General features: G+C 45.8%; 1 long non-coding RNA gene across 1 annotated transcript in view; it reads right to left on the reverse strand.

Moving 5' to 3' along the window:
- Positions 1–1,816: 1,816 nt before the first annotated feature.
- LOC113907787 overlaps positions 1,817–22,728 on the reverse strand; it is an 84,970-nt gene continuing 64,058 nt past the window's right edge. Inside the window, exon 3 of the long non-coding RNA XR_003515277.1 lies at positions 1,817–1,969. This is a non-coding gene — a long non-coding RNA (uncharacterized LOC113907787). The remainder of the gene's footprint in view (positions 1,970–22,728) is intronic.

The raw sequence follows: 22,728 nt of genomic DNA on the forward strand, positions 1-22,728 counted from the left end.
AATTTATTAAGATGCTAATCTGTGCTTTGTTCTCTGTAATTTGTCTCCCCTACCTCTGCTCATCCCCCCCACCATTCCTTACCCAAGAAGGCGGTCGGTCAGTCCTTTTTCCCTTCTCTGGGAGGTGATGGAACTTACCTGTGCCATGTTCTTACTGCTGTAGTAGACAGAGGCAAAGAGACGCGGATGCACGTGCCCACATGCTAACTTTAAAGTCAGAATCCAGTCTCGCGGAGAAGCGGTAGAAGGCAGGCTCCTTAGAGGGTACAGCTCTGCCCTGGGAGATAAGAGCAGGAGCTATGTGTTCTTAGACAATGGTTTTTCTCTCTTTGACCTCTGTTTGATCATCTGTAAAATGAAAGGTTGGTTTAGTGACATTTAGGTACCACCCTGCTTTTGATTCTGGGAGATTATCAGTCTCTTTAGCTCTGACTGCCCAGGACAGCTGCAGAGCATTTGTTTAAAGGCTTTTGGGGTAGGGTGGGCAGCTTGAGCAAAGGAAAACCAATATGTAATACTAGGGAAACATTTCAAGTAAAAAATTATTTGTTGTTTATCTGAAGTTCATATTTAACTGAGCATCCCGATTTTATCTGATAATCTTATTTGGGGGCACCTGTGTTTTGGGAGACAAGAGGCTGAGGGTGGAAGAAGCCGGCTTCTGTTCAGGCTCCTTGAGACTGCCCTGGGCACTCCCCCTAATTCCCCCACCGACCCATCCTTCCCCACCCCATCCCCCTGTGTTCAGGAAGCAGACTGGTCTATTTCTTTTTCTGGTGAGTATGTCTATTTTATTTTTAAGTTTAGAGAATGGGCATCTTGGAATGAAAACTATGCCAGCACACTTTTCTTAACATCTTCAAAATAAATATTTAACAGGAAAAATAAAAATGGAGTCCACCCACTTTACTCAAGGTCAAAAATTCTAAGCTTTATAGAAATTAGAGACCAGATCAATGAATCCTACAGCAAGGAGAAAGTGAAACAGAGCAGGACCCTCTGGCCCTTACCCCTCTGTGTCCTCTGCCTGCCTTTTGTCTGTGGGAAAAACCAAGGAATAAGTTTAATCAGAGAAGTGACAAAATGCAGAAACAAAGGAAAACAGTCAAAGGAGACCAAACAGTAATAGTGAGTGCAGTCACCAAAAAAGTCAAGGACCTTTGGTTTCTTCTCGAGGGCCACAGATAATATTCTGAGTCATATCCTGTGAGCTGCCATATAGACACTAAAACCCCCACCAGGTAGAAGGACTTAACTATATGATGACCAGACTGGAGGCATGACATAAGCTGTACAGTTCTGGGAACTGGCCTCAAGAGATGGAAACAAACCGACCCTGGAACTGAAGATTACTGTACACAAGGCAATGCTGGTCAGACCGCTGATGACCAATTTCAAGATGACTGTCAGAACTGACCGTGCTGTGTCTTCACGTAGCCCCTTCCCTCAGCCTACAAAAGCTCTTGCTCACTGACTGTCAGGGTTGGGGGTGGTGGGGAGTCAGCCTCTGGACAGGCGTCCACTTCCCCTCCTCCCACTGGCTAGCCGGCATCAAGATAAAGCAAGCTTTCTTTTCCACCAACTTGGCCTCTTTAATGGCTTTTGAGCAAAGAGCAGCCAGATCCCACTTTTGGTTACAAAATCAGCTGTTAAACTGATCGAAATGATACAAGTTCTTCTGTATCTGCTCTCCCAGGAAGGATATGACAGGTGTTCCCAGCAGGAGTTATATTTTTCTCCTGTCCTCAAAGCTTCTATGACAAAGGAAAGCAAATGGACTCAAGGTTTGCATTTTCTATAACATTATAGGTTTTTTAAACAAACGTCCCTGGGAACCTGACATTCCTTTTCGGAACTGCATTCAATATCACTATGTGATTTAAGGAGATCATCAGCAAATCAAGCCAACCTGATGACATGAGTTGGGTTCCCTGTGGCTTCTTGACATAAAACAGGTCAGGATCTAAAACTGAAAGTTGAAAGAAAGATTATTTATATTTTGTCCAATGAGTGCATACATGACCTTCATGTAAAGGGAATGCCATGGCCTTGGGTGAAAGGACTCTCATTGATCTGTCACATTTTCAATCCAAGTAAGGTACCAACGCATGTAGGATACAGTAACTCAAGGGCTCAAGGTTGAACACTGTTAACATTGGCAACAAATTTAGTGTCAAATATGTCTTCACCCATATCGAGGAGGTCACTTTGTCAGTGAGTAGGTCTAGGTCCCAGATTGGAAGTCCATTGTTCAATTTTAATACTTTAGCCGAATCTAGAGCTTTGTGAATACGAATGACTGACTCATTGCTGTCCGTGAATCCTTTTGAATTGAGAGTAACCTAAGGATGATGTACAGGAAATAGGTACCTTTAAGGATGTGGGTGTGAGGGACAGAGTCTGAAAGACTGAGTGAAAACAATTCATTTATCAACATTCAATTTTCCTCAGTGTTAAACTAGTCACTCTCTTTTCATATTTTACCATCTAGAAATAGGTTTGCCTTGAGTCACAGTAAGTGCCAAAACCCCTTCCATTGCTCTGAATTTGTTGTGCCAAGAGATTTTACCTGCCTTGCATTCATAGGAAGGGTAGGTGGAAGGCATTTAGGGGTCATGAGAGAATGCCAGGGCAACTCAGCTGAGAAATACAGGGAGGGGTGTGGTTTGGACCCTGCTTCATTTCAGAAGCATTTCAAACAACTTAACGTGCTCAAGTATTTTCTGAGGGGCAGGACCATCCTGCAGAACAGATAAAATGCTCCAACTTCAAGTAGGCAGACAACTGTTTCAAAGAAAAAAATTGAGGTGCTTAGCCTTGGCAGTGTTCTGATGCTAAGCAGGGGTGGAGAGTCCAGGGCGAGGCTGGGCCTGGGAAGCAGGGGTTGGACCGAAGGTGGGGAGAACTTGCATCAGATTTGATGTTGCTTAATCAAGGTTAAAGCTTTAGCTTGTTACCAGGGTAAGGACAAGCCAGTGAATCCGACAGCAAAATTGCTATTTATCTCTCAGAAAAAAAGGGAAAGTAGGGAGGAAGAAAGGAGGCATGAGCTTGGACTCTCTGTAGGTTATTTCTGAATAATGGAAATATTTTAAATTCCGGTTGTAATTAATCAAATCTATGTTCTTTCAGAGTTGAAAACTAAATGGATGCATCATTAATGGCTTACTGTAAAAGTACAATCATGCAAATTTCACCTAGTCTCCTATTCATTCCAACTGAAAACTCTAATGATAACTGTGAACGTCCTGAACTTTTCCTGGGGGCCAGATACCATGCTCTGGAGAAGGCACTGGCGACCCACTCCAGTACTCTTGCCTGGAAACTCCCATGGACACAGGAGCCTGGTGGGCTGCAGTCCATGGGGTCACGAAGAGTCGGACGCGACTGAGCAATTTCACTTTCACTTTTCACTTTCATGCATTGGAGAAGGAAATGGCAACCCACTCCAGTATTCTTGCCTGGAGAATCCCAGGGACGGGGGAGCCTGGTGGGCTGCTGTCTATGGGGTCTCACAGAGTCGGACATGACTGACATGACTTAGCAGCAGCAGCAGCAGATACCATGCTCAGAGCTTTGAGTATTATATTCTTACACCACAGATGAGGAAACTGAGGCTTAGAGGACTGAAGCAAATTAACACATCTCAGAGTTTCTTTTAAGTATAAAACAAGATACAGGGATATGTTGTACAACATGAGGAATATAGCCAATATTTTATAAGAACTATAAATGGAGTATAACCTTTAAAATTTGTGAATTGCTATACTGTATACCTATAACTTACATAATACTGTAAATGAACAATGGGCGTTAGTGGTAAAAATTCTGCCTGCCAATGCAGGAGATATACAGACATGGGTTCCATCCCTGGGTCAGGAAGATCCCCTGGAGGAGGGCATGGTGACCCACTCCAGTTTTCTTGCCTGGAGAATCCCATGGACAGAGGAGCCTGGAGGGCTACAGGCCATAGTGTCGAATGAGTTAGACAAGACTGAAGCAACTTAGCACGCATGATACACATCAACTATACTTCAATAAAAAATCAATTTAAAATTAAAAATAAATAAGTAAATACATAATTAAAAAAAGAAGGTAGGCCATAGGAATTTAGCAATAAGTGGACCTTAACAAGAGTTGTTTTAGTTATGGGAGCTGAAATAATATTGCATTGATTTGAAGTTTATTTTTCACTGTCCAGATCTCCTGCTCCATTGCTTTTATTTTTTTAACTTTTTATTTTATATTGGAGTGCAGCTGATTAACAGTGTTGTGATAGTTTCGGGTGGACAGCAAAGGGACTCAGCCATACACATACATGTGTCCATTCTTCCCCAAACTCCCCTCCCATCTGCCACATAACATGGAGCAGAGTTCCAGCTACATCTCAGAGTTTATATGCGGTGTAAACAGGACTTGAATCTCTGAGGTCTAACTCTAAAGCACCATTCATAGCCATCACATTATATTTCTTCTCCTGCCAACATGCAACAGATGCATCCTTGCAATCAGGAACAGGTTTTTCTTAAGGAGCCAGAGGTGAGAAGAGCCAGTTTAGATGATAGGAGGAAAACTGTGGCAGAGCACACCCCTGTCACAAATAGGTCTTTGAAGGCCCCACGTGGCTGAACGGAGTAAACGGAGAGAGTGGGCTTATTTGCTGCGGGGCCTGGTTTACTGGCCTAGTGGATCAGCAATGGGCCAGGGGCCAGTCCTTCAAGGCACAGACTGAGAACAGGGCTGGCAGAAAGGAGCTCTTGGTCACTGCACTCTTATCTGGAGTCATGAAAAGCTGGGGCATTTGTAGGTGTCTCTAGATTTTAATTTTTGGTGGACTGGGGATGTCAAGAGAAAGAATATGAAACTAGGGCTTTTCCAAATTTTTGGAGACATTTAGATGAGAGCGCAGCATTTCCCTTGTAACAAAGGTGAGGTAGGGAAGAACCCTCTCCCCCTTTCTGGTGGACTCAGACAATGCTGGCCCTTGTGGGTGGGAAGGGCCACACAGGCCTGGCCTCCCAATCCTGCTCCTCCAAGCAGGCAGGCTCCTAAGCCCACAGACTCAATTTCCTTTTTAGTACCGTGGGCTGAAAATGCTGACCTTACTGGGTTGTCATGAAGATCGGAGATGGCATAAGATTGTACCTGCACAGAGTAGGTACTTGATAAATGGTAGTTATTACAGGTGCATAGTTTTTAGTGGGTGGATGGGAGACGGCTAAACTAAGAGAGAGAGACAGACATTTTAAAGGCTGGAAAAAGAAAAAGAGGGAGGGTGGGAACCGTGGCATCCGGCTGGTGAGCCCCACTCCGTCCCCTCTCTAACTCTGCCCTTTTAACAAGCCATGTGCAGCTTGCAATGGATGACACCTGGTGTCTGCAAAGACAAACCCCGGCCAAGAGGCCAGGTGACACGAAATTACAGCCCACATCTCCCTCTAATGAGCCTAGCCTGCTTGTTAAGTACGCAGTACTGTCGGGGGCCCAGTTGGGGTGGAGTCTGCTGCACCCCTCGCATGCATGTGGGTGGTTGGAGCACACGAGCCTGACTGCCAATATCACGGCTGATTAGTTCCACCGCAGCACAGGGCTGGGCAGGGTGATGTATGTGGGAGGCGGTTGTCAAGGACGACCACCCGAGTCACGCAGCCCTCATGCTACCTGGGAAGTGGACTCTGGCCAGCCAAGGAAGCTCTTGAGAGCTCAATGAGTGGAGGTGCTCTGGGGGTGAGAGCAGCTGGTCCCCCAAAGGGCTTGCTGCTCAGCTGGAAGACCACACAGGTACACACACACACACAGGCACTCTGCACACACCCCACACATGTGCGTGCCACAGGCAGACCACATATAAACACACATCATGCATCACACCCATGTACACATATGCACACCACACACATCTGATGCATGCACCCTCTCTATATATCACAAACATGTACATGCATGGCACACATACCTACCATAGGCAAGCCACAGATACATAAACACACATCACACAAATTTATATGTGCCATGTGGACCACACATCACACATATGTTTATATTCCACATGCTCCAGACTCATGTACACACTACGCTACACATAGCACACACGTGCCTAACCTATGCAACACACACATATATCCACACATGTCACACATATACACACATCAACCCCACACTATCCTCAGGCGTGCATACTGCACTGATACCACACAGACACACAAATGGCCCCAGATCATACCCCCAGCATACACACCTGTGCTCCTTCCCACAGTTCCATACATACTACATACATGTAGACATACACACTGCATCAATACTTATCACACATACACACAAGCATATGTACTTCCTGGGGCTTCCCAGTGGCTCAGTGGTAAAGAATCCACCCGCCAAGCAGCAGATGTGGGTTCGATCTCTGGGTCAGGAAGATCCGTTGGAGAAGGAAATGGCAATTCACTCCAGTATTTTTTTACCTAGAAAAAGATGTTCTTACCTGGAAAATTCCATGGACAGAGGAGCCTAGAAGGCTACAATCCATGGGGTTACAAAAGTTGGACAAAACTGAGCAGCTGAACAACAACAATATACTTCATATCACACAAATATACACATCACACTCACAGTACAGACCTATATACACAAAATACACACCACACAAAATGCACAGATGTACTCACCACTCACATGAAAACACACTTCCACACACTACACATACACCCACACCCCACATACATCACACATACTCACATACAGCACATATACATCATCCAATTCACCCACACACCACACACACACACCACACATGTGCACACATACGTAATACATCTACCACACACAGCACACACATACATTCACACATCCAAACACCTCCACTCTACATGCACACATACACAGCCCCATGAATGCCACACAAAATACATGCCACACACCACACGCCTGACCACACACAGCACATGTACAGCACACATGCTGAAACTTCTCACGTGTCCACACACATAACACACACATGCACTACCACACAAACATGCGTAGCCTCACACACACCCCAGCGCCACACACGACGAGCACACACAGAATGTGCCTCGCTAGTGCCCCACAGGGATGAGCACACTGAATTTGCAGAGCTCAGAGCTGTGGGGACAGGAAATGGGAGTGATGTGATGGGGTCACCACTGCTCCTGTCCCTGAATTCCCAGACCCATAAAGTTTTCAATTTAGGGGACACGGCGTCATAGAGGGACTTCTGACTTAATGCACATACCATCCTAAAGAACGGCATCTGATCTGAAGATTATTTCCGCTGTGCTTTTAGGAGGTGGTTCCAGAATTCTGGGGCTGCAGACTTTGGATGGTGTGTTGCGTGACACGACAAGTGCTCCCATGAGGTTACCCCCACTGGGAAGTGGGTCCCTGTTGGATGCTATGTTAGGGATTCTGAGATAGTGGTCACACATTCTGTGAACCCCTGGAGAGTGGTGCTGGCTGAGGCCCCATGGATGGAAAGTATCAATTCATATTGAGATAAGAGACATGACTACTGGGCGGATCTACAGACCACCCGGAGGACACACAGTCAGCCAGGGCTTAGCCAGGACTTTAGCCAGCTCCAGCTCTAAAAGGGGCTGTGATGGGGATTTGCTGTGTAACTCAGGGAACTCAAACCAGGGCTCAGTAACAACCTTAGAGAGGTGGGATGGGGAGGGAGGTGGGAGGGATGTTAAGCTGCGAGGGAACATGGGTAAACCTATAGCTGATTCATGTTGATATTTGGTAGAAACCAACACAATACTGTAAAGCAATTACCCTTCAATTAAAAATAAATAAATTTTTAAAAATTAACAGAAAAAAGTATGTTAAAAAATTTTTTTAAAGGGACTGTGACCACACTTCAGGTCTCCTGGTATCAATGAATATCAACAGATCTGTGCCTGACAGCCTTAAAACGTCTGGGTATTTTCCTTTCCCAGTGTATGAGGGCTCTTTGGGAAAGAATTGGGGAATCACTGTGGTGTGTACTTGCCACGGCATTGCAGTGTCATTCTGCCTGGGGATCTGACTGTCTCTAGTCAATGGGATCCAGACTTGAAAATCTTCTCAGGTCCAGAAAATAAAGCAAATGGTGATGACTTTTTCCTGGAGTGACCACTCTCTGCTCCTGCTCCTCTGTTCATGCCTTCTCCAGTCTGTAGGTATTAATCAGCACTCTCACTGGCTGACCATCTCTTTTTCCTCCAGTCTTAAGTTCAACCATCTTGACCAAGCATGTTAAAAATTTAATCCAGGGGTACTCCCATGGCTCCTGCTGGTTCATGATAGCTAATGCTTACAGCCCCTTTACGATGTAGGCTTCTTTACTCATCAAACCAATACATCTCTGGATTATGCTAGAGGCTGTCAATCAGCTATGCTCCCTGTAGCAGGACCCCTTAAAAGGAGATCTGAGTGATGCACATCCATGGCCACCATAATGGGAGAACAGCCCTGCTCACAGGATTGATGGAGCCAGCCTCTGGGTGCTTCTCAGAAAGGAAGTTTTCCAGGTGGTAGAAAAATTCAGGTGAGAAGAAGAGAAGAGGGCAGCAGAGGGTGATATAGTTAGATAGCATCATCAACTCAATGGACATGAATTTGAGCGAACTCTGGGAGACAGTGGAGTACAGAAAAGCCTGGCGTGCTGCAGTCCATGGAGTCACAAAGAGTTGTACATGACTTAGTGAATGAACAACAACAACCCCAGAAACCAACTCTTAACTTAGATTTCTCTTATTTAGTCTTAACTGTCTACCACTTTCGGAGAAGGCAATGGCACCCCACTCCAGTACTCTTGCCTGGAAAATCCCACGGACGGAGGAGCCTGGTGGGCAGCAGTCCATGGGGTCGCTAAGAGTCAGACACGACTGGGCGACTTCACTTTCACTTTTCAGTTTCATGCATTGGAGAAGGAAATGGCAACCCACTCCAGTGTTCTTGCCTGGAGAATCCGGGGACAGGGGAGCCTGGTGGGCTGCTGTCTATGGGGTTGCACAGAGTTGGACATGACTGAAGCGACTTAGCAGCAGCAGCAGCAGTTTACCACTTTGGTTAAGTTGGGAAGAAGCTAAAGACCCTTAAAGATCCAAAGAACCTAAAAATAGAGACACCTGTACTAGAGCCTAAAACCCACACTGGCAGGTGTGATAACCACCACAGGTTCCAAAGCACCAAGTAATGCTGAGGCTGGCCGTGTCAGACACGCATTCCACGTGTGCCAGGCCAGGTCATCCCACTTGGAATGCCCACCTCTTTCCAACTTCCAAGTGACTCCATTTATGAATAGGAAAATAAAGCAATGTCAATATCAAGGAAAGGTACTGGGGAGGGGCATTGACCCATCAAACAACTCTCAGTTTTCCTCCCATGGAAGCACTTCTTGCCAACATGAAGACCAAGTGATCCCCAATTTAAGATATTATTGGTTCAGAGTGTGCTTAAAAGTTTCCTGCCCCTTGGTGAATGCAATTCTCTGCTTAATATCTAATTACCCAGTCCATTGCCAGGAAGGAACTTCGACCCTGGAGAGTTCATCTGGGTGCGTGTTAATTTGCTGACCAACTGACTGAAGTCTTGTTCAAAAACTTGGAAGAAATGAGTCCGAATTCTAACAGCAGGAAATCTTAGTGGCTAAGGTGTGTTTCTTGGGCTAGTAGAGACTTTATCAAGAGTGATTCTCATTTCTAGAACCATATCTGACCACTAAGTTCATGGAATTTCAAGGTTAGAAAGGACCATACAAGGACCATACGAACCATTCCATGCAACTCCTCATGACCTGAAATGTTGGCGAGACTGTCAAGCCTGGTGATGTCATCCATGTCAACTCTGCTGTCACATTTACCTCCCTTTATGCTGCTCTGGACACAGTTAAAAGTAGCTCCTGGCACACGTTCTGGTTCTTACAACTGTTTGCTGTCCAAGGTTTTCTGTGTCCAAAGGTCTGGGCCGTGATTTGAGAGCTTACATACTGTGCAAAAGTATAGCGATCCTAATAAATCTGAAGTCACATTCTATACACACTTCCCCCAGCAACCCCACATACTCCCACCTCACCATGCAGTCAGCTGGCATATGGCCTAGGAAATACACCAGCAAAAACAAGGCACAGTTAGGAGGCATAGCTGCTCCCAAGAAACCATGCAATTAATTTCAAAGTAAAAAAATAATTGGATTATCTGTGCCATGGCTTTCTTCATTAATGCCGATAATTGGGAGATTTTAGCAGTCTATTTCCTTCCTTCTTGAAGAAAGTGCTTATAATGTAATGATGGGGATCCCTGCCCTTGACATTTACCCTGGGTGGGAGTTTGTAGGAACTTGTGTCTGGTACCTTTAACTGGCAGGTAAGAAGGAAAGTACTAGAAAAAGGTAACCTTGGGGACTTCCTTGGTGGTACAGCGGATGGGAATCTGCCTGCCACTGCAGGGGACACAGGTTCAATCCCTAATCCAAGAAGGTTCTACATGCCACAGGGCAACGAAGCCCATGCACTACAACTATTGAGCCTGTGCTCTAGAGCCTAGGAGCCTCATCTACTGAAGCCTGTGCACCCTAGAGCCTTCATGCCACAACTACTGAGCCCAGTGCTGTGAATACTGAAGCCCATGTGCCTAGGGCCCATGCTCTGCAACGAGACGCCACCTCAGTGAGAAGCCAGCACACCACAACTAGAGAGTAGCCCCCGCTCTCTGCAACTAGAAAAAAGCTCACGCACAGCAATGAAGACCCAGCATAGCCAAAAAGAATGAATAGATAATAAATTACAAAAAAGAAGAGTACAGTTAAAAAAACAATAAGCTTGGTGGCTTGGACCATGAAAATTAAAAAATCACTGAAGCTCTAACTACCATGGCTAACCACAACCCCACGCGAACATGACATCTGCCACTCACAACCAAGCTGGGGTTGAAGTCACACAGACGCTCACTCTCCAGGAGTCAGTGGTCAGAGTTGGGCTGGCCGAGCGTGCTCTGGCAATGGAGTTAACAGAATCAGGCCAAGCAGGAAGGGACTCAAGGGCAAGGGCTGAGAGGCAGCAAGAACAGCAGGGAGGGGAGGTGATACCCAAGATGGAAAAAGACATTCTCCTGTCCTCCAAGTTGTCCTGCCTGCTGGCTGGGCTTGGCTCAAACTGGGGTCACGAGTCCACCCACAGGGAAATCGCCTGAGGAGCTTACAAAGATGCAGGTTCCTGGGTCCTTGCCATGGACCTGTTTAATCAGCATCTTTGGGATCCCAGGAATATGTGCATGTGTTTTCATAAGTTCTCTGGGTGATTCTTATACAATGAAATGCCAGACTCACTGCTCTGAGCACACTGTGCAGACTCCAACGGGGGACTTCCACCTGCCTAGGCATGAATCCGTATCTGATTGTGGCAGGCTCATCACGGTGGGGGTGGGCATGTCTTCACAACCCCCGCTGGCCCTGATATTCACCAGGATCAAATCCAAAATGGGATTTAACAAGCTTGTTCTTCTTGAGAAATGCCGGTTTGAAATCCTAAGCCAGCAATTGGCAATCTCTTAAGGCAGAAAGGCTGAAAACTAAGCAACAATTTATTTCCTTGGAACTGGTAAGGGTTTAGCGGCTGTCTTCTCTCGCTGGATGTGCTGAATTAGAACCATGCAAAACAAATACAGCTCCCCTGGGGCCCTGTGCATGATTTATTTCCAGATTTAATGAATGACCACGTGCCTGGGTGAGTGGAAAATAACCCGCAGACCCGCTCATCCCTGAAGTGCAGTGGAAAAGCCTCTCTTGCAGAGAGGCCGCTCAAGGATGCTGACCCATTTCCACATCCTAATCTCCCGGTAAAGCAGGTGACGCAGCAGTGGACCAGGTACCAAGGCTGCTGCCTTTGCCTCTGAGAACACAGTTTCTCAACATCCTATGAGGTGTCTATTGATCGGAGAGCCTAGCTGATGTCAACACTGATTGTCTGAAGGGAGGCTATTCAAAATCACAAGGTCACAATGAGGAAAAGCCCTCATAGTTCACTATCCTGGTCCACCAAACACCCCGAATTGTTTTCTTTTTTCATAGTATCTTTCCATGGTTGCCCAGCGACTCTCTCCCTGCCACTGGACTTACTGTGGGATTTAGATCTTACATTTGCTGTTATTTACCTGTTTCTCCCCTGGCTTAACTTTTCAGATTCATGTCACAGCCAACACCTGTTTTATATGCTCTGGCCCTGCTGCAGCCTCATCACACAAAAGGCTGGTTTAACTCCTCAACAGAAAGCTGTTATTTTACTGGCCCTGGGACTTTCATGAATCATATTTTCTGCCTGGTCCGAGCACCATCTCTATACTGAAATAATGTTTATCAGTGCTTAATTGATTGAATAGGCACCTGCCTCGCAGATGTCCTGTCGGGCTGAATGAATTCATTAGTTTGTTAAGGTTTTGTGAGACTCGCAGAGGAAATCAGGTCTGGTAACTAGATAGGGATGTCGCTGCTGTAGCCTACCCAGAACTTAGCGATGAATCACAAAAAGCACCTTACCCCCCTCCTCCCCCTACAATCCCCATCCCCCACCTTGAGAAGGGCAGCCACCTTGATGAGAAGCAGGGCAGTTTTAAATTACAGAATCATCTCCAACCACATGGTTGCTCCTACCCCCAAATTATGGCTCAGGCAAAATTCATATCCAGAGGTACCACTTTCATGATTTTTTGCACATATTCGCCCCTTGATTCATTCATTCTCTCCTGCCCCCTCTCCATGCTCCTCCTTTCTCTCCATCCCACATCCTCTGGCTCCCTCCTTCTCTAGAGATCATTCCTTGCTTGCACCCTGCTGTCAGAAACACATCGGATAAACGAATTCCCTTTAAGGAGTAAGCGATTAACAAGGTTAACATCCCCCAATAGTATGGGTATTTGAAGAGGAAAATCTTAAATCCAAGGGCAGAATAAATGGCAATGGTGGAAATTCACTGAGGTCAGGGAAAGTGGGCTTTTCACTGTTCTGAAGTCACAATATCTAGTTAACATCCCTCAGCCTTTTCATGAAGGTTAATAGAAACTCCTGTTTCTTGGATCACACCTAACAGGAATCAGTTTCATTCCACAGGAGTGTCAGAGATGCAGTTCTTTGCTTTCCTTTTTTCCTCCTAAGCCTCCATTCCTCTGGGGGTTGCAGAAATTGAATTTCAATTAATTTGGCTTCTCCCCTCCACATGCTCCCTGGGTTGCATCTACATTCTGGAGGCTTCCATTGTGCCAGGTATGGGGAGGGGACATCTGGTCCTCGGATCACTCTCCGTCCATGCCAGCCTCCCCCGAGGTGTCTACCTCGCCACCTGGTCTGCAGTTACTGGAGCAGCAGGGGGCTGCTGAGTCATCCTCGTTCCTGAACTTGGGACTCTTCACACCCAGCTCTCTCTCAGCTCCTTCCAGGACCACCTGGGCATGTAGGTGTTAACTGTTTGTGTCACCCTAGTCTGGGCCTCAGAAATCTTCAAGAGGCTGTCTAAAACCTTGCCAAATTTCTTTGCCACTCATGTGAATCTATGTAGGGGCATGAGAATAGCATTATCTTTTGGGATCACATTGATTCCTGGGCTTTTGGGGGCTTTGGTGGAACTTAGTGGAGGAGAAAATGGCCACCCACTCCACTATTGTTGCTGGAGAATCCCCATGGACAGAGGAGCCTGGCGAGCTACAGTCTATAGGGTTGCAGAGAATCAGACACGACTGAGCATGTGTTTGCATGCCCCTGGAAATCTGAATGCAGGTCCCTTCCTTCTCTAGGTAGAACCGGCCAAGCTGTGTTAGGAGGGCATTTGTCTTTCTTCCTCACTCCTGCACCAGGCTCAACCTCCGGAAGAAGGCACAGGGATGTTTCTCAGGGACCCACCAGCCTCTAAGCCCTACGAACTTTCTTCTGACTCCCTTCCTCCCCATGGCTAATTAGTTTCTCCTCTTTTCTCTAATTTCTGCTGTGTCATTCTTTTCTTGAGGTCAAAAATACAAAATGACTGAATAGAGGAATGATCCAAAGGATGCAAGTAAAAGGTGGCCAAAGAAGAATTTTATTATAAAATATCCAGGGAACTATAAAATGCTTTGCTAGGCACTGGGAGGGGGTATAAAGTATTGCAAATCATACATAGGTCTTACACCTACACCTATAAAGGTAATGCTAAACACAAATTCAGGAGTTAAATGACATGATAAGGAAAAAAGAAGTCAGTTCATAATTGCCTCCCCTGGAGGAGGGCATGGCAACCCATTCCAGTATTCTTGCCTGGAGAATCCCATGGACAGAGGAGTCTGGTAGATTTACAGTCCACGCGGTCGCAAAGGGCTGGACATGACTGAGTGACTTTCATTTCACTTTTCCTTTTTTTCATTTTTCCCTTTTAAGGAATTAGGACTCTTCAACAGGCAGTGGCAATTTCTTAAAGTTAGAAGCCAAACAGAATACTGGTCAGACTCTGTATCAACAAATATGACTATGGCTCAAATCTGTGATTAAACTAGAAATAACAAAGCTTTACCCTGGAATTTACTTACTTTGAGCAGTACCAGATACAAATGAATTCGAAGACTAAAGGATTTGAACACCCCCTTCAGAATTGTAATGTCATTTGCCTCTTTAAAGATCTATGTATTTGGAGCCTTTATTACTAATATTAAAAATTTAGAGCAGTAGCCACACAGTTTGGGGACTATGGTGAAAGGAGATGGCTGTATTAGTCAGAGTAGGTAAGTCTAGCTCCTGTAACAACTACCCCAAAATCTCCATGCCTGAGCACAAAAAAGTTGATTTTCACCCACTTCACGGTCCACTGTTTGCCAGACTCATCTGGGGATCCAGCCTCTGCCTTTAATGCATGGTTCCCAAGTTCACCCTGAGTGTCAACATTGAGCCCACAAATGGGGTAGACACAGCACGCAGGGTCACGCTGGATGTCTGATGGCCTGCCTCAGAGGTAATGACGTCACTTCTGCTCATCTTTCACTGGCCACAACTGTCACATGGCTCCATCTAGTCAAAGGGAGCTAGGGGATATCATCTAGCTGTGGGCCCAGGAGAAAAAGGCAATAGGTCTGGTGAGCACATTGCAGATTCTCTGCCATATTTGTGAGCAAAGTTATCTGACGGCACGAGGCTCCCAGTGTCTAAAACCTCATTAGCAAAGAATCAGAACTGTTTCATTCATGAAGTCCAGACAGCCTAGATCTCTTCAGACTGTATTAAAACAGAGGATAGAAGAGTTCACATAGTCCTTGGACAAAACTTGAAGTAAATCTCTTTTCCACATCGGTGTAAAAAAAGAAGAGAGAACTGGAATGTCAGAGAGGCATGATGCTTCTGGGTGACCTCACTTCCTTCTTCCCAGTCCCCCTTCAGTCTGCCCTCCATGGGAGGACGGATTAGAAAAGCTAGAGTCTGCATCTTTACACACGCTTGCGCCTTACAGGTTTCTTTAGAAAGCAGAGGTGCACGCGGTCAGAGCCCCTCCAGGTGCTCCGCAGCACCCGACCCCAGATCAGAAAGCTTAGATATGAATCAGCAGCACTAGTGAATGTTGGTCTCATCCCTGGATGTTGGCAGGAGCTCAGAAGAGCACTGGAGAGAAAGCTGGGTAGCTATTCCAGACAAGAGGGGTGGGGAAGGACCTCAGACCTACTGAGCATGTGGATGGAAGCCAGTCTGTACCAGGAGGGCACTCCTGGGAGGTATTTTGGTCTTCCTTGTGCTATTCAAGCCAAACTCAGAGCCTGTAAAGCACTCACTTCATTGATTGAAAGGGATTCGTTCTGAGGCGGAAAATGTCAACAGCGCTAGTGGGAATTCTGCTTTTGCTCTTTAGCATCTAAGTGGCTTTAAGGAAATGGATTAACTTGGTGTTTTCAGATGAAGTAGTCTTCACTTCCTGCCCTCCAACACTACAGGCCAGGCAGCCTTCTTTTGGAACGAGCCACCACCTCGGGACAGAGGGCTGGCACCTCCTTAATGGCAGTGACATTTTTATCAATGGATCAAGCTTGAGGAGCTGGCTGGATTAGGCAGCCATCTTCTTACGTTACACATGCCTCAAAACACCGGAGCCTGAGGAAGGGACGTTTGCCACAATGAGCTAAGCTTACAAAAAAGCAGAGGCGAAATTTAGGTCACAGTCCAGGGACAGGGAGAAAGGCAGTCATCACTCTAGAGTGGAAATTGCAGATGGAAAATGATGGGGAACAAATCTGGGCTCTTCTCCCAGCTTCACGATGGGGGCATATTCAAAGTTGTAGGTGAGAAGCATGAATATATCTGAGGGGGAGTTTAGAGCAGAAAGAACTCTGTTGTTCTTTCCTTGGTACTTCTAGTAAGTTCTTAAACAGTAGGTTTTTGCATGCTCTTTTCTAGGCCCTTTTAGCTTAAAAAAAATTATCTTCAATTCATTTCTGTAGAATCGGTGGGGGTGTGTGTGAAATATACAAAATTTGAAAGTGTCCGCTCTCTGATGTTTCTTTACTCATGGCTTCACATAGTCAGTTTAACCAGTTCTTTGTTGCTACATACAATCTCATAATCCTTTTTAGTTAATGAGGACCATTTTAAGTCCTTATTGAATTTGTTACAATATTGTTTCTGCCCTATTTCTTTCTTTCTTTTTTTTTTTTCTTTTACTGCTGCAAGACATGTAGGATCTTAACTCCCTGACCAGGGATCGAACCCACCACCCACAGCGTTGGAAGGCGAAGTCTTAACCACTGGCCCACATGCCCCTTTTATTTACCACCAAGAGGCAAGCTCTTCATCACAGCTTTCCTCAGAGATGGCAGTTGCACTGGATGTGGGCTCCACAGAGATTCATGCTAAGTGTCTCCCAGAACTCTGTCACCAACATCATCTCCTACTGGAGTGAGGCCAGGGTCATGAGAGGTTTTTTTCTGGTAGGATTGATCCTTGCTCAATTCTATCTAGCTAAGAAAATAAAATGAGAGCCTGGGTCTCGGCTGTGAAGTTACAGTTACAATTGCCCATGGCAAAGTACACATTTTCCCATAACCACCAACCTGTCATGGAACTACATTATCACTCTTTTCCTGCAAATGTACGTTTCTGAAAGGAAGCCTAACTGCCAAAAGCACATGCGACACGCTTTTGATTTCTCTAGCCATGGTTTGGATCGTGGCTGGGTTTTTGTGTTTCAGGCCACAAAACTAGAGGCAAGGCGCTGTGTCCACAGAAGGTCAAGGGGTCTTTGTCCTTTTATTTATTCCATGTTTTCTGTCCTGTTCTCATCAGTCATTACTGTTAGATGTAAGTGACACAGGAGAAAGGGAAGTGAAAGTCACTCAGTCGTGTCCCACTCTTTGCAGCTCCATGGACTATACAGTCCACGGAATTCTCCAGGCCAGGATACTGGAGTGGGTAGCCTATCCTTTCTCCAGGGGATCTTCCCAACCAAGGAATCGAACTGGGGTCTCCTGCATTGTAGTGGATTTTTTTTTTTTTTTTTTACCAGCAGATCTACCAGGGAATCCCTACACAGGAGAGGAGAACCTAATTGACAAAAGGTATTAAAGAGATATGCTGCTTTGAGATTCTTGCCTTTAAAGAATTAGAGGATTTGAAGGAATAATCAGGAATCATGGATTTGATTTTTGGCATGGGCACTGAACCAATCAATGTAAGACTGTGTAGGGTTAGTTACCTGTCTAAAGGTTTTCATTTCATTCCATTTTTCATATTCATATGAAAAATCCTTAGATAAAATGCACTAAAAATAAGCCAGATAGTGTAAAGTCATCCTAAATGGTATCTCTAGAATGGATATGATCCTCAATGGTAATCAGGTGATTTGATGAGATTAGAAGGGAAAATAAATCAGCTAAGTAATGCTTATGTCATTCACAAGAGGCCAAAGTGAATATCAAGAGACATTCTCAGGGTAGGTGTTCCTATCCATCTATAGTGCTGGAAGCCAGTAATGAAAGTAGATGCAGTCACCCAGCTGAATATTTAAATATGTCCTCATTTGACTCTGCAATCACACAGCCAAATATATTCAAGGGCGGTTTCCTTTATGAGGAAAAAAAAAGTAAATGAAATGCTCAAAGATGACATTAGCTCAGTTTTATGTTTGAAAACTTAATTGCACCCAAGTGAGAAAATACAAAATTAAAGTTCTCACTGCAGCCATTGAGTCTCACGGTGCCTGGTAACAAGGAGAGGTTTCACCCCACGTGTTGGAACTCACTGTGACGTGGGTACTAAAATCAGGACTGGGAAACTGCCTGCAAATCCAGTACTGCCTTGTCCTAGAGCTGGAAGGAAAGTTTTCTTTAGAGATTATGCCAAGAGCCTCTTTCTTGAGAGTTACATTCAAGAGTGCATCTTGGGTTGCACCAGTTGAAGGAGGGGAGAGAAAGAAATGACCACTTACTGAGTGTCCTACTCCTGGCAGGGCGTTTGTATGAATCTTATCTAAAAATAATTTTGTCTTTCTTTGTCCCCTACACCTTGTCTACCAGATGACCCCATCGACTCAGAAAGATGAGACAAAGCCTGCGTGAGTGTGTAGAAGTGAAGCCTCAGGTTGTCTGGTCCTGCCACCAACCTTGCTTGCTTATCGGAGCCCATGAAGTACTAGAAAGGCCACGGCATGGTCCAGTGCCATGATTGGGGTTCTCATCTGGTTCTTTCCTTCACAGCCTTTCCAGAGTCTTGAGGATGTCTGGGATAGCTTCTCCACACTCAAGCCAGCCCAGAAGAACCCAGGTTCCTCGCCCCCTTCTCTAGGATTATCTCCTGAGCTCCTCAATTCAGCTCGGGACCAACATCTTGGACTTGTGTCTTCGTGAAACACCTACAAGCAGCCGGGGAAAGGGAAGCGGAACTCAATCAAATTGAAAGTGCTCTGGGACTTTTCACCTAGAATTCCTCTTAATCCTTCTGCCCCTCATCTAGGGCACTTTTTAGGGGTAGAGATGATAAAGAAAACAGCATTGCCTATGCCACCTCCACTAGGCAGATGCTTGTAGATCATTCACTCATTTCTTCAGCAAATGCTAACTGAAAGTCTGCTATTGTATTGGGCTAATCTCTTTGGGACATCCAAAGATGATCAGATATGGTCCATGCCCTAAACTCATTGTGTAGTTTGAAAGGTGACACATGTACCAATATCCATAACATCAGCATGAACGTGCTAAGTGCTGTGGGAGAAACCCAGCACCACAAGGGCTCAGACTCAAGCAAGGCCTTCAGGGAGGGAGACATATATGAGCTGGGCCTTGAAAGGGAAGAGTGTGAGGTTCTGGCATGGCAAACCACAAGATGTCAGTGCACTGATAGGATGAAAGTAGGTAAAGAGGGAAAACAGGGATTTATTTTGGCCGGAGGTGATGGACGATGAGGTAGCAGGTAGGAGATGGGGAAAGACAGAGCTAATGCGACTGACTCTGGACATGCTGAGTTTGAAATCCCTTTGGGGGGCTTCCTTGGCAGTGTGGTGGTTAAGACTCTGTGCTTCCACTGCAGTGGGCAGGGGTTCAATCCCTGGTTTGGGAACTAAGATCCCACGTGCCTCAAGGTCAAAAAAAGAAAGAAATTCCACTTGGACATCCCAGCGGAGCTTTCCAGCAGACAGAAAGAGCAGAGTTTTGAGAAAGTTCAGACTTGGGATCACATGTGCACACAGAGGCCTGTTGAGACAGTGGATGTTGCCTAGAAACTGGAGCTAAGCAATACAGTGAAGCAATTAACACTCCAAGCAACAGATACTAATGTCTTCATTACTTGCAGGCAGGTCCTCTACCAACACAGAGGGAGAAACTCAGCTTTCCCTCTGCAGAGCTTTTGGAAGAGCTTAGAAGCACGGGGAGGCTCTTTGCTAGATCAGTGCAGTAAGGCTGGTCTTGGTAACTGGGTACCGTTGGGGGCATTTTGGTGCAGTGATCCCTGTGACTAAAACCTGATTTGTCTCTTTAAATGAAAAAACACTGTGTACTTTCCTCCTCATCTAGAGCTGTTCTGAGGTTGACGTCATGAGTACCATTTTTCCCCTCTTGCTATCTGATTCACCCATCATTCTCAGAATGATGTAGACATGCGTTCGAGCCCTTCTGTGATTTGTCCAGTGCTGTACTATTATAAGCTTTATTGATCACACAATCCATTAGGGCACCATTCACCATAAATAATTTATATCTGCAGGCATGAGCTTGTCTCTGTCACAGATGCCATCAGCAAGAATCCCCTTCAGGAGGTTTGTGCTGGGGGGGTGGGAAACAAACAAAAAAACAACTGTGCTGCAAATGTAGTGTGAACACACAAGGCCCAGGGAGGAATAAAAATAATGATCGAGTAAACCTCATGCCCAGAGCCCACATTCTACCAAGGGTGGTCTGTCAAACAGAGAACAGATCTGAGGTTTTTCAGACCACAGAAAGCATGCTGTCCTGACAAATAGATATAAGCCTATCTTCCTAGCGGAGGGAATCTGTTTAGGCAGCATATCAATATTTGTTGAACACACTAGAGCAGTGCTAGATGTTATAATTGCCGGGGCTGGAGGGAGGGGTGGGAGCAGGGAGAAAAAGAAATAGTAGACATGCTTGCATCGCTGTACAGACCTTAGAATTCTGTTGGTCAAATAGGAAAATACATATGACTAAAACTCTACGATCTCTGGCAAAAACAAACAAAAGAGGGCAAGAGCACTGGGGCTCATATGCGTCTATAACTTTCTGAAGGCCACACAACCGTAACAGAGTGCTTAGATTCTAGGCTTTAAGCAGGGTTGCCAAGCAGGAGGAGTCACACAGATAGAGAGGTGAGTAGGAGTGATGCGGCTGTAGGGGTGGAGGATGGGTGTGCAAAAGTCTGCAGTTGGGAGCTCACAAATCATGGGAGCCAGCAAACAGATGTCAGCAGGGGCAGAGATCCCACGGTGTAAAGCCAGAGAGTGACAAGTCACGATGCTGGAAGGGGGCTGCTGGGTTACGGCCTTCCCACACAACATTGGAGTTGGAGGGGCCTGTTGGAGGGTAGACAAGACCTGGGCGGGGAGGAGGGGCGGAAATCTTCATCATTTTTCCCTTTGGGTCCTTCTTTCTTGAGCTTCCCAAGCCTTCCCTACTACGGTAGGCCTTGCTGAGAAAAAATTATCATTAAGCTTACTGAATAAGCCAGGGTTGAGATAAGAAAACAACCTGGGTCCCTTAGTTCAATAAAGGGAATTAAGAGGGGATCTAGCTACAGATAGATGGAACAGCTGAACAGCCAGGAGATGCTGAGGCAGAGATTAGTAACAGCTAGGGCTGGAGGTACCAATGGTGAAGAGCCTGGACTGTCCAGAAGATACCAGGGCCATGGCTGAGTGGCCTGGTGGGAGCTGGGGCCACAAGGAAACATGGACGCCATGGGAGAGGCTGCCCAAGACAGAAAGAGAGGGCTGGAAATAGCCCATACCTTCTCCCCTTCCTGCTAGGACCTCCCTTTGGCCTAATTTGTAGGCATCAGCTGGGAAGGGATGGGAAATGACTGGCATTTCCTTGTTCAGTATCTGCAGATGACTCTTGAAGAAAAGCAATGCCTGTCTCTTGCAAATGGTGGAATGAGGCATCAAGTGAGGCAGTATTCGGGGGCAAGATATTCTTAATGACTCTACAATTAACATGACTCAGTCCACTGCCTGTCCTAAAGCAGAGTAACTGAAATCAGAACCATTGGGAAGGTCTCTCCCAAGAGATCTGAGATTCCTTCCACCGTGACTGCCCTAAGGTTTGCTCTGGAGTGTCTGACCCAGGAATGAAAGGGCTGCAGGCTCAGTGAAAGCAGAGTGGGAACTGATCAAAGTCTGTGGTTTCTGACTTCTCTGACTCAATCTCAGGTCCAGAAGTGTCTGCAGTCTCCCTTTCCTCAAAAAGTTCCTCTGCTATAATACCATTTCTGAATCTCTCTTGTTTCTCAGAGACTTCACACATCACAGAGGAGCACTCCTGGCCTGTATGGGTCTCTTAGGCCAGATTTGAATGACAGATTAAACCAGACACAAGTTCTGCCAAGAATTCCAAGGCCCTGTGGACACTCTTGAACACTGGGTCTCTCATAGAAATCCTGTCCCCAAGGAGATGCTACTTAGTAACTTCTAGGGGTTGTATGCCTTTACATGAAATAGTTCAAAATTATTTCAAGTGACGGTCATCACTAGGGATGCCAATAAGAGGACAGAGAAGCCCTGCTGTGTTTTATCTCGAGAAGTTAATGTAGATGTACATCACATTGATTTAATATATTGAATAGTTCACTTACTGTGGATTGATCAACCACAGGGCAGACGGCCCTATAGAGACATGGTCTCTGCCCTTATGTCAGTTTAGTCAGGGCCAGGAAGAGGGTGTCAGGTACTTGCTGGTAGCAGGAGCTGCTACAAGGCCAGGACTGTAGACAGAGCATTGATTTTCCAGAGAAAGATATGATCACTGCGCTGTTCATCTGTTTGGTGCTAACGCTGCAATTCGCTGGTTCTTAAACAGAGCTTGACAAAACACGCTTGTTGTGAAGCCAGGCTGCTAATTGTGCTGGTAATTAAAAATTGGCAGTGCCGAGTTTGGCCCACTTCCCCTCCCTTGAAACCTTCCAAATCAGCGTTTGCCTTTCACCACAAGAAAAAAACACCTGCTCTGTTTTCCCTACTCATTTCCTGGGACTTTCAAATGCCTCTTAGCTGCTGCTTTCACAGAGCCTGGAAGG

This window comes from Bos indicus x Bos taurus, chromosome 17, assembly GCF_003369695.1.
Source record: "Bos indicus x Bos taurus breed Angus x Brahman F1 hybrid chromosome 17, Bos_hybrid_MaternalHap_v2.0, whole genome shotgun sequence".
Lineage (NCBI taxonomy): Eukaryota > Metazoa > Chordata > Mammalia > Artiodactyla > Bovidae > Bos > Bos indicus x Bos taurus.